The following is a 12,204-nucleotide window of genomic DNA, read 5'->3' on the forward strand; positions in this document are numbered from 1 at the left end:
CCGCAAGACCGTGGCGCTGGGTAAACAAAGAAATGAGGAAAAATGTCTTTGCATAAAGTGGACGCACAGAAGCTGATGGCGATGGTATTGCTATGAAGCATCTTTTGATTGGCCATCAAATGTGTGTTTTTAGTGCACGCAATTTAAAAAAAAGTAAACTAAGCAACTACTTGTATGAAATTGACCAATGTATTTAGATTGATGTGACATAAAAAATCCAGTCGATCTGGTACCTGTTTTAAAGCTTGAACTCTCACTATGGTTATGCTGAACATGAAATCGATATGATATGATGTACCTCAATGAAATCTACTTCATGTGGGTGTAAAAAAATCAGACATAAAAATGAGTAGCATGTGATAATTTTATAAAACAACAGCGCCTCTGCGCCAATGTTTGAATACGTTCGAATGAAATTGAGAAAAACCATTTAATTTTGTGCACCTTTATGATGCGTAAAAGTATCAGTTGCAATAAATTTCAAACACAACACGTATGCCGTAAATATTGATGGTAAAATTTTAGATCGATTTTCTGATGCGACCGAGCGCCAAGTAATACTGTGGTAAGTATAAAATGTTTTCAAAGTCATTCAAAGCCGTAACAATAGCCGCATTGGACGAATTTACATTTTACATGGCACAACTTTGCGTCATCGCTGCTGTATGTGGCGCGGGTCTGATCATGGTATCATAAAGTTTGTAAACCTTTCGCTCTCACCCTATCGTTTTCCTTTGTTTAACATCGTATTGGCGATTGACGTTGGTAGATAATGCATTTTGAAAAGTACATTTTTGGGGAGTTGGGATGGCCGTAGCTCATACAAAATTGGTTAGAAAGCGCTCGAAAAATGCCATAAACCGGATGGCCAGGTGTAAAAGTGAGCGGTTTGCATGTGTGCTGGGGCTTGATAAAACATTTGCAAGGAATTATTCAATCAACCCATCGCAACCATTTTCTGCCAACTTAGCAGACCAGTTTGGATAAATCATCAACGAAAACCGCAATGAAGAAGCATAATAAAATATTGACGTTTTATTTGGTGCACATAGGTTGTTGGTACTTTCTATCGCTGGGTGATGGTAACTATGAGAACAATAAAAAGTTTTGCACAAAGGATGGTGCATAAAATAAAAAAGTCGAGTTAAAACGAGGCATTTAACAAAAACAAAAAGATTTGTTTTAGTAAAAACGTTTGAATTTCACGAAGTTCGTGTAACAAATATAATTGACTGAACATTTGAACGATCTTATAAACACTAAATTGCGCGTTTAATTTCTTCGGACTCTGTCTGCATTTATAGTAACGTTTTTTCTGCCGACAGTGTACCCAAGCAATTGAATCACCATACGGGTTTTAATGTTGGTGGATACAAGTAGGTATGGGTAAAGGTTTATGTTTGTGTTAACAATTTCAAGACATTTCCAAAACTAATATTATTTATATGTCATTCAGTACCTGATCTGGAGATTAATTTCTTGAATATTTTCTATGAGTGTTTTGATCGTTGGAACTTTATTTGAAAACGCATACCGCATTTCATTTTGGATATCCCATTTCAATTATCCAGGATTTGATCAGGAGTTTTATCTCTACGATTTTCAATTGCAACAACTTTCTTAAATGTTTAGTTTTAAATGATTGTTGGATGAAAAATCGTTTATCGCTTTTTACGTATGAAGATAATTTCTTCTTCTTCTTGAGGTAACGTTCTACGCGGACAGGCCGGCCTATACAGACTTTCGATATATGAATCTCTTATAATCTCTTATATATGAAGATAGTTACAACTCAATTATGACGCTTTGGTTTATTTTCAATTATGACACAAGTGCCCCGAGATCCACATGTGGGTATTCCCAGGATAAAAAATGTTGACCTATGGCATCGTTGTTAGGATTCTAACAGTTTGTTGATTTATATTTCTTCCCCAAGCTAGTACCCTTTAAATTACTATAAAAGTAGACAATTATTTCATTTCTATTTATTTGTAACAGTATAATAATGCATTAATATGCCTTATAGGTCATGTAAAAAATGTGTTTTTTTCATCTTCAACTGAAATCTCCAAAAAATACTAACAAATTTGCAGTGCTATCTGCTACATGTGATTACATTTTTAAAAAGTTGTCATTTGGTTTGGTCATCTTAAACATTCGGTTGAGTTAATCATCGCCCAATCAAAATATGCAAAAATCATTCGTTCTAAATTCTCTAACATCCATGGATTAGTAAAGTTTTATTAGTAAAAACACTCCAACTGTCCATCTCTACCAGCTAATCCTCTCAGTTGGGGTTAGGATACGGCCTACGAGTGATTCAAAATATTTTCTAATTCGATAAACGATAATCGGGGGAAGAAGCGCACCAGCACAGGAACTAAAATGCGACCAAGAAGCCTTAAAAAGTTTATCCAATCATTTCATTAACGTTAGGGCCGATCGACTTCTCATTTATATGGGCAAATATTGCTGTTCTTGAAAGTTCGTTTGAATTTGGCCCTTTTGAATTTGTGTTTGTTCAATTTTACTGCGCGGAAAAGAATTAGTGGCTCGTTCCGGTGTTGTTAGGCAGATTACTTGTTATTATAACTTCCCTGCGAAAAACTTTTTTCTGCTCCAGTCGCAGCCGCTTCTTTACCGTATCTTGTAGATTATTACTAGGGCGTGAATATTTTCTATCCGCAAAAATGTTGCCCTTCGTTTTGCGACCATTGTTTCAAAACTTTTTCACCAAAGTATCCTTGGGTGAAATCTCATTTCGTTTAACTTGGGAAAAGTGGGAGAAAACAACCTCATCGTCCGAATTTGTATGCTGATATTGCTGAAACTCTCTTTTAGTTCTTCATACTACGTCCTAGTACGTTCCGATACAAAGTGTTTTGAGGCGTTTTTACTGAAGCAAGCATTCTTCCTTGGGGGAGCCAGAAACAACTTTGGGCATTGATAAACAACAACGCTCGCTTACAATAATAGCACTAATGACATTGATTGCAGTAATTAGCTCCATCTAGCTAAGCAGCGATGATCTAGAAAAATGATCAAACAAATTGGTTGAAAATGTGCAAGTAGTTGAGTAAATTGTTCCGTTAGCGATTTTGTAAGTTCATAAGAGCGAAGAAGCGAGTATTTAAGAGCGAAGAAGAAAGGAAAAGTTGAAGTTTTTTTTGTTTTATACAATTTGACTCTCTCTCTCTCTCTCTATCTCTCCTTTTCTTTCTCTATTTTTTCTCTCTCTCTCTCTATCTCTCTCTCTCTCTCTCTCTCTCTCTCTCGCTTGTTGGCTTGCTTACGATGGAGCAAGTCGCCGTGACATGGCCTGGTCAACAATCATTCTCAAGGATGCTAGGACCCTGGCTGCAGCCTACCATCCATGAAGACATCTGATCCTGCTTCACCTGATCCAGCCATTGATATCACTACCCTGCCCTACACCTTATGTCGTACTGGCCACCGCTATACTCACCACCGTCAGGATGCTCGGTTTGCCGTACAGCTCAGCAAGCACATGGTTCATCCTTCTCCTTCACGCTCCATGCTCGAATACACCGCCAAAGATGATCCGGAATATGCGTCACTCAAACAAGCTGATTGCATCGCTCGGATAGCTTGACTCGTGTCCATAGAGGATCACCGGTCGAATCAATGTGCGATATACCTCACATTCTGTGCGGGCTCGAAGTCTTCTGTATCTCAGCAGATGGTGAAGCCAATAGTATGCACTAGGCATGGGCAAAACGATTCTTTTCACCGAACGCGAACGAACTAGTTCGCTCACCAAAAAGAACCGAACGCGAACGACGATTCTTTCGTTCTTTGTTTCATGAGGTTTTTATTCACAAAGAACGCTCGTTATCTTTTTCATTTACCCACCATAGACGCATACTGTAGCCAAAGAAGTACTCATTCTGCGGTTGAAACCAATCATTTAAAAACATTAAACACTCGGCTGTCTGGTCAACACAATCCATCGCAAAACCGACCAAAAACTAGCATGTAAAAAACTAATACGAGCAAAAATGTCTTCTACATATATTGTACCCCATGCCTTATACACACTTAAGGATTTTATTTAAAAAAAAACTACTTAAATATGGATCAACATGATGAGCGCAATCAATTCAGTTCAGTTCATTCGCGAACAATGACTAATCCGTTTGAACGGGCTCGATCTATTGAATTGTATAGGTATAATTTCCATGCCAACAGAACACAGATCGAACACCAGTTCGAACGCGTTCGATGAATTCAGTTGTGTAGGTACGATTTACACACCAACAGAACACAGATCGAACACCAGTTCGAACGCGTTCGATGAATTCAGTCGTATAGATACGATTTCCACACCAACAGCACACGTATCGAACACTGCTGGACAAATTCGACGGCGTTCGAGGAATTGAGTTGTATGGGTACGATTTCAACACCAACAGGGTACATTTTGATCTCTGACAACCCGTTCGCACGGTGCGAGAAAGAGCGAGAAAGCAATATGATTTTGCACGTTTTATTACCACATTTATGTGTGCCGTCGAACACTGAACGGAACGTTCGAACGCGTTCGGTGTAGTCAGTTTCTTCCAAAAGTCCTGGTCGTTCTTTTTGTTAAGAACCTCGTTCGTTCGTGCACTTTACCGAACTGTTCGAACGGTGCGATTCTCGTTCATTTTACACATGCCTAGTATGCACAATTCCCCTGAACAAATCCCCTGGATTTCGCTGCAGGTGTGGTTGTCCGAAGTAACGACCGTCTCGAGATAGCAGAACTCCTTTACTACCTCGAGGTTGTCGCCGTCAACTAATACACTTCTTCCCAGATGGTCTGAGTCTCTGGTAAGGAAGAACTTCGTCTTTGTCGCATGTTGAGGAGCAGACAGGAGAGTCCGTCATCTGGCCTCAGACCGCTGAGAGATTCGAACGGTTCTGGAACTCTTATCTTGCACTGCATCCCGTGTTGGCCTCTAACAGTCGGATCAACTTCACAGGAAAATGGTAAGGGAGCATGCTGTTCCATAGCTCATAACGGTCTATTGTGTTGTAGATCGTATTGAAGTCGATGAGCAGGTGGTGTGTAGCGGTCTGGTACTCTGAGCACTTCGGGAGGATCTGCCGAAGATTAAAAAATTGATTGGTGGTGAATTTTCCTCCAACAAACCCAGCTTGGTAGCTGCCGACGAACTTTGTAGCAAGCGGTGCAAGTCTGCAAACCCGGATCTGGAATAGGATTTTATAGACGGTAATGAGGACTGTGATGGCACGAAAATTTGAGCATTCCAGTCAGTAACCTTTTTTTGTAGACTATGTGAATGACATAGTTCATTATAGGACTCATGGAATGGTATTATAAGTATATGTTACTCATCAGTAACCAAACAATTAATATTATTTAATACGTAGAAGTTTAGTAGTTTAGAATATCATTTTGCTGTAGTATATAATTGTACAAAAGATTGACTGTAAAGTTAGAGCTTTACAACAGATCAGTTGATTCTAACTTCATGTTTTGTCATTATTTAGAAAACATACTAGTGTTGATATGTTTAAATATATATTGATTATTTTTTGATATGAGAATATATTGATATGTTTATTTAGGATTGATGATAAACTAAGGGTGCAATTAAGATTTGCTCTTTTTTATATAAAATAAGATGAAGAGTCTGTAATCTTAAAAATCTTAAATTATTAGAAGTTAAGCAACCCATAGATTAAAGAAGTTTGATTTTCCATGTTGAACATATTAATTGTTTAGATTAATCAGTAGATTAATACATGAAAATTAATAAATTTGATAAGTAGATTACATGGTATATACAATGGAAAGCATTGTTACCCAATTATGTAGGGTAAGTAAAAGGATCTTATTATCCATGTTGACAAAAGCGTTACATTATATTTCAATATCTTGTAGACTGGATGTTCTTAGCTCTTAATTTCAATGTTTTTATGGTTATGCAAACGCAAAGCAAATAAAAAAATTAAGTTTGATAGAACGTTTAAATGCCAAATTGATTTCATATGATATTTCTCATAACAGTGGTGTATCGTACACACTGAGGTGTTCATTCCAGCGAAACTTCCCCTTATCTACTCTAAATACTTTTGTGAGCTCAAGTTACAGCTCTTTAATCTTCTTCTGGTCAAACATTTCTGCCAATGTGGACGTTTCATTCTGCACTGTTAAGAAAAATCGGTATGATTAATGGGCATGTGTGAAACATAACTCACTTTAAAATGGATTTAACCTTTAATCGGTGTGTTCCATGTCGTGGTTTAAAACTTATTTTCCTGTACGTCGGGTTAAACGCACATTTTGCTTCAATGCGACAATTCGAGCCAGATCCACGCTCACCAAATGTCAAAGCCAACGATCCGTGTGTGTGTTTGTGTACTTCACTCAAAGTGATAAATTTGTTCATTGACTGTCCGAAAAAGGCGACCAACTCGGTCGAGGACGCGTAAAGATTTTTCCAGCTTAAAACGAAAAGTAAGCGTCCTACCCAGCTCCCCTCGTGCTGCTGTTTTGCCACCGCCCTGACAACAGTGGGAAGTAAGTCAAAACTGGGGATTTTGGCAGGAAAAACGTGGTAGCCACACTCACAAAAAACGACATAATAATAATAAATATATATACATCTACACAAGCGAACAAGGTGCACAATCTGGAACACGTGAGGACATCGCCAAGATTTATGGGCGCCATAAAGATGACAAAACTTGTCATTAATTAAACGTAATGAATTGCCATTATCCACCATTAAGAGTGGCTGCTGACGATTTCGGTCAACTGTTACTGCATCGTTTGTCAGCTGGGAGGGCTCTGGTTTTTGATACTGTGTTGCTGTAATCGTGACTGAAAAGTGGCTATGTGGCGAGAGTTTAAGCTTCGGCCGGCGATCCATTTAGCTGATTGTATGGAAACCCGGAGACTTGATCCTGTAGGTTTCTTTTCGTAGTGGTGGTTTAGGTCCTGCCGGTGGTGAGTAGCTTGTGTTGAGTTTATCAAATCGCCACGACAAATCGGGCTGTTTGGACCAGCTGTTACTGCGCGTTTTTATGAGGAGTTATGATACAGTATATGGCTTCTTACATGACATATTAACAACAACTTTACATATCATTACACTAAGACGTATTTTTAATTAAAATTAAATGTAAATTTCTTTGAAAATTTTAATCTAATTCATAAATATTTGGGAACATGAGAACATTTCAGATGTTTCACATGTTTATCAATATCAATTAATTTAATTAAACTACCACAATTAATACAATTGAAAAGAGTGCAAAAACACACTTACAACTAGCTGTGAAATGAATTTTATTCCTGTTAAGCTGCAAGCTTCTGAAACTTAAACGTAATTCTATCATACGACTTTAATAATCATTGACAGCATGCTTGAGATGGCATCAGGGACGTCGTTCGCAAATACCTACTGTCCGACGCACTGCTGCCAGCATCATTATGCACCGATTCCGATATTACCAATGCGACAGTAATGAAATTATAATCGCCCGAAGGATGCCACTCAAGCGCAACCTCAGCTACCGGCCCCTGCCCAGCGTATAGGGAAGAAAGAGCGCCAAGCGCTGGCGAAGAACGCGAAGCACGGCAAGAAGGACGCATTATGCCCGCCAGTTATCGAATCACATCGCGCACGGATTGCAGTTGCTGACAGTAAAATTGTATTCAAATGAAATGCACTCCCATGACAGCGCATTTCCGTGGGCACAATACGTCCCGTGTGCATCCCGTGGTGCATCCACGATGCTCTAACGGGTGGGGGAGACTGGCCTGCACATCAAACACCGCTCGAACATCCCCGCGGTGCGGAAACGATGCGAGTGAAGAGTGGGATGAGAACGAGCGGGTCGGGAAGTACCGCAAATGGCAGATGATCATTACCTCAATGAGAGAAGCCGATTCATTCAGCGCTCATCTTGCGAATAAAAGAATTATAATTGAATGAAAATGAAGACATTTGCAAACGCACTACCATCACACCATACGCGGGCGAACTGCGCCAACAGCGAACATACCGGGTGACCGAAATGGTACCGCTCGCTTCCGTGCTTTTGATGGAAACTCGGTAAGGTGAGTATGACAACGAGGTCAATGGCCACCGAGCAGCAGTGGCAGCAGCAACAGCATCATCATGTGACCAAAACTGGTGGACATATCAATTCCGGCAGCGGTTGCTTTGGTGAACAATGGGGTTTTGGATTGCAAACGGGTGGAGAACCGGGAAGGGTACTGGGGTACTTGAGCTTGCCTGATGCAAAGTGCATCTCCATCAACCACTGGTGGTGACGGCTAATTAACGAGCTTCTCAGTGAAGACGCAGGGAGAGAGAAAGAGATTGGTAGGGAAGAGAGAGAGAGAGAGAGAGAGAGAGGGTAAGAGGGTGGGAAATAGGGAGGCAGCAATTAAAAGACACAATTGGAGATTAATGTATGTGCGCTGCTCATCCTTGATTGATGACGTGGGGGACACTCGTCGCAAAAGGAAGTTAGCTAGGTTGCGTCGCTTGAAGGTTCTTTTTTTGTTTTGATTATTATTTTTAACCCTACTGTTGCAAGTTTCTTATTGTTTGGATTATGCACGTAGATAGCGCTTGAATGCTCTTGAACTATGGTTCACCATTACCTTCATGTAAATGTGTTCATTTATCATTCGCAGCTGTGTTGCACATTACAGGACAAAAAATGAAAAATAATGAGCTTGATTAAAGCATTCAAAATTCTGCTAATGTTATCTTATAGGCAAGAAGCTTCTTATGATTTATTGAAATTTCAGTTTCAATTTAGTTTTGGAACAAATTTTGTTCCAAAAAAAAAAATTTAAATTTACAACCAGAAAGTCTCGCAGACCTAGAATCAAATCGATCAAAGATAACAGTATTGTAGTGCAAAATATGACCATTTTCAATATCAAAACCAAAAGCGAAAATTTGTTTTAATTTGTGTCCTAGTACTTCGAAACCATTCCAAAACCCGAAAACCATTACGGGAACCATCCTTACGTCTTTCAGCATGTCGGTGCTCCAGCTCTTGTAAAACAAAGATATAGTAAAAGTGTAGCTTTGAAATGAATTCAGACAAATGTAAAAAAAACTTGCTGTCAAGTTGCCATTTATATTAAAATATCATGTTGATTATTCGGCAACACAACGTAAAATCCCCACGAGCAAAAATGTGAATAAAGGATAATAATGTTAATTTCTTACATTGACCATTCCATAATTTTGATTTTTATTCGCTCGAAAATATTGAAAGTATAATTGTGATAACGGATTCAAGAAACTTGGCAATTTTCCGATGTAAATAAATTTTAAGTCGCTTATTCGAAAGCTTGACAGAAGTTCGTAAAAAAAAATTGAACAATTTGAATAATAGTAAGCCAGACAGCATTTTCAATATAATGGAAGGTACAAATAATGCAATAAAATAAACATTAACCAAAAAAGTTAATGCAATTTCAGTAAAATCTTTTCTCCTAATTTATTCAATAGCGGTTATAGAAACCTGACGCTCAAAATAATGTTAATTAGTTATTGCATGAGCTACATAGATGGTAAACACTAAAAATGCACTAAATTCTTTTTTCACCACCATAAACACTCCATACCCACCGATATCATATCTTTCAAAGATCTTTCAAAAACATGAAAATCAGGGATGCGGTTATGTAAACTATCCGCAGTGAATAAGCGAAATGTGAGCACGTTTATTTAGAGCAAATATGTTTGCCCGAAATCGAAAACTCTAAGATTTATTTCAATTCTACAAAAGCACGATTTATCAATAAGTTAAAACTTAATTTATCAAACGTTACACCCGATCAATGCTTCCAAATTAGATCCAACAAAACAAGCAACTTTGATCTGATTAAGATTTTGGAAGTCTTTCTGCACAATGATGTTGCAGCTGTGGAAAGGTATTTTAGTAAAGAAAAAGACTTTGAAAGGTTTTTTAGTTTGGACGAATGTTTAACAATACTCGTAAGAGATTAACCACTGATCGAGCTGAAATATTGACTAATTTGTTATAATTTTTATGACAGCTTAAGCATGGACATGTTTTCCCGCAATGATTTTAAAGATAATTCAAGCGATGATGGTTCAACAGAACTATCAATTTCTAAGGATAATGATGATTCTTCATACTGTTTATGTCTTTAACCCCTTTCCGTGTTTTCTTTAGTTTTTTCCTTTACTAAATCGTTTCAGAAAAATATTTAGGACAAAAAAACATTCTAGTAATGTTGTTTTACCAAACCAAATCCATGTACCAACAAATTATTTTTAATAAGAAGTGCAGTGTCTCCATTTTTAATTATTTATGTAAGTATCAATACTTGCATTAAAACAACCTAATTTACCCGGGAAGGCCTCGAATTAGAAAATACTTGATTTAGAACATACCTGTTCATGGTAAATATATTAGAACAAACAGATTAAAGACAAAACAATCAGCTACTTTTGATGGTTTTATTTTCAATGTACCACAATACAGTAACACTTCCAGTTACTAGTGTACCTAGTATAAAGAAAAATACTCCATAAAGCTTTAACGAAGAAAGTTTTCAACAGCTCTGGAAATAAGGCATAGTAAAAGATAAATAACAATTTGTCTACAAATCCTAGTGTTGCTGTGGGGCGAAAGAAAAGAATATTCACTAGACACTTGTTTTCAGTTGCATCCAACACAGGAAATGATTCACCAGCGAATGAATTCACTGAATGGAGATAAAAAGAAAACGAGTGAGAAAAGATGTTCGGAACTACTTCAACCAAATGCTCACTGAGGGGGAAAGCCTGGGGGGAATAAACACGCCCGAAAGGATATAAATAAAGTACTGATGAATTATTTTCACACTTTTGCTTCGCTATCAACCTGACCTCAACCGTGCGGACGGGTGATTGCTAAACCAGGTAAACCCTCTAGGTGGTGGTAGATGAGTTTGTGTTCTGTATGTGTGTATTGTCGCTTTGCCAGTTTGCTAGTGTTTAGTGAAGAGGGTGAAGAACAAATGAGTAACAAACCGGAAAACAATGGCTAAGGCACTAGAGCTGATTAAACACTAGCTCCCAATGAACGACTTTTTCAAAGATGGCGTGAAAATGATTGAAAAAGAAATAAAGCCAAAACTGGTGAAACGGTCGAGATGATTCTTTCTATTTTTCTACTTGTACTTACCCAGTACCGGTTGGTGTGTGTGTGTGTGTTCTGTGTGTAAAACTTGGATAGGAAAGTAAACGGCAACCTTGCCTAAATCCCTTCCAAGCAACACGGAGCTTTGGTCGATCGTTGGAACGAACCCTGGTGGGATTTTCACGCTCGCCTATGTTGCAGCTTAATCCTGCCTCACCTCACCATTCTTCTGCGTCCGTTATTTGGAACCCAATCTTTGTGCTTTCGTAAACGGAGCATTCACAGACACCAGCGTAGTAGCGCTGCGTTCGAACGAGATCAAGGAGAAATTATTTTTTAATTTATTGTACGATTCGTTTCAATAATCATGAAATATTGAGGTTAATACTTACGATCCCAACGTGCACTCGGTGGCTGTGAGCGATAAAAAAGAAACCCTCCAGGCACAACAGGCATCGGTACGACGCTGAACCCCGCTGCTTTTCCGAGCCTCACTGTCTCTATGGAGCTAGAAACAAGTGCAAATTTAGCAATTTGTTCGCCTGGTAGAGTACTTTGACGCTTGAAACAACCAATACACTTCGGCCAAATGAACGTACAGGCGATAGAATGGAAGAAGGAAAAGAGCTAACGATGAAGGAGAAGTACTTTGGGGAAGAAAAAAAGAACGGCACGAATTATAGCAAAACAAAACAAATCGTTCTAGAAAAAAACAAAAAAAGACACATTGCCGCTTAAGCGTAAGGTATGAATCGTGGACATTCACGGGGACATGCCGGAGAGATAGGCAGCGCGAAGGTACACCACTGAGCGAAGGAATAAAAGCTCACGGGCATGAAACATGAAACGGAACATGAGACAGAAGCGAAAAAAAAAATACATCATACAACACGCTAAAGGAGCCACCTTCTCCGTAGAGCGACCTCAAGTCCCGCGTAAGTGAAGCAGCAGCAGCAGCTCAGGAAAGTTTTGTGGCAATAAGCTGACAGGAGCTGTCACGGTGAGGAAGGTTTTAATATTTCATGCGAATTTATTTCACCATCATTTTCG

Source organism: Anopheles arabiensis, chromosome 2 (genome assembly GCF_016920715.1).
Source record: "Anopheles arabiensis isolate DONGOLA chromosome 2, AaraD3, whole genome shotgun sequence".
In the NCBI taxonomy this organism is placed as follows: domain Eukaryota; kingdom Metazoa; phylum Arthropoda; class Insecta; order Diptera; family Culicidae; genus Anopheles; species Anopheles arabiensis.